The sequence below is a fragment of the Sinocyclocheilus grahami genome, unplaced genomic scaffold (assembly GCF_001515645.1).
Source record: "Sinocyclocheilus grahami isolate Dianchi unplaced genomic scaffold, SAMN03320097.WGS_v1.1 scaffold39847.1, whole genome shotgun sequence".
NCBI classification, from domain to species: Eukaryota; Metazoa; Chordata; class Actinopteri; order Cypriniformes; family Cyprinidae; genus Sinocyclocheilus; species Sinocyclocheilus grahami.
This window is the reverse complement of record NW_015523604.1, coordinates 1-1,022: the sequence shown is the minus strand read 5'-3', so window position 1 is coordinate 1,022 and position 1,022 is coordinate 1. Positions and strand designations below refer to the sequence as shown.

General features: G+C 35.9%; 1 long non-coding RNA gene across 1 annotated transcript; it reads left to right on the top strand.

The window, feature by feature from the left end:
• The first annotated feature begins 69 nt into the window (after window positions 1–69).
• Window positions 70–894, top strand: LOC107580682 (uncharacterized). The gene is made up of 2 exons (XR_001608679.1): window positions 70–145; window positions 695–894. It is a non-coding gene; the product is annotated as an uncharacterized lncRNA (long non-coding RNA).
• The last annotated feature ends 128 nt before the right edge of the window (window positions 895–1,022 follow it).

The window sequence follows — 1,022 nt, the reverse complement described above, 5'->3', positions numbered from 1 at the left end:
GTGAGACAGCAGATGGCAGTAATGCAACACTATGGATGCCAACTGCCGTAAATCTCCAATGAAGAAGAAGACGACAAACATCACTATTGTGATGTACATTTGTGTTAGGGACTGTTGACTGTGGAATTGTTACACTGGAGAAATGGTGAGTGGTTTCTTTAATTGCTATTCACATATGCTAATATGATATTATAATACCAATATGCACTGTGGCCTGGCCCCATGTGTTAGCCAGGTACGTGTGAACCAGCCATCTTGCCAGCTGAGATTAGTTAAGTTAATTAGTTAAGCCAGGAACACACTACACAACTGTAAGGCTGGTTATGAATGTAATTTGATACTTAAAACTGATCACACCCAAATGTGTCAGAGCCATTTGCGTTCAGTTGGTGTTTACAGTCAGCATTTAAAATCATAAGTGTTTTCAGTTCAGTCTTAGAATGATTCAGTTAGTCGTTAAGTGTGTCCCTGGCTTTAGGTTGCATATCAGTATTTATGATTTCTTATACTTCCCAAATCAGATAATTACTAGACTACATTACTACCTCGGGATCAAATTTTAGTAACTATACAAGCATGTTTTGTGGAAGCATGGATGCATGATTTGTTTCATATTTTGTTTAACTAATAGTTATTTTCACCTGTTAGGTTGTTAGTAACTGATTGCAATGACATATTGTTCTCTGTGTTTCAGGATGTGTCAAGTCTTTCCAAGGGGACAAAGAAATTGAAGTTAAGAATCACAAAGGAGTCATCAAAACAACACCAGAAGCAGAATGTATCTGTTAAATTGAAATGTCTGTCAAATGCCAACACCAAACTGAAAATAAATCAAAATGAACAAGGAAACCGAATTGTAGAAATACTTTGAAGGAAATAAAAGATGAAATTCTACATGTTTGTGATATTACTGTCCAATATTAGAGAATATTTAGATCAGAGTTAAAAGAATGAGTTTAACACAATATGACAGTGGTCTCACATTGTGACCACAGTATGAGCACAAAGTGAGTGTGCAGTGA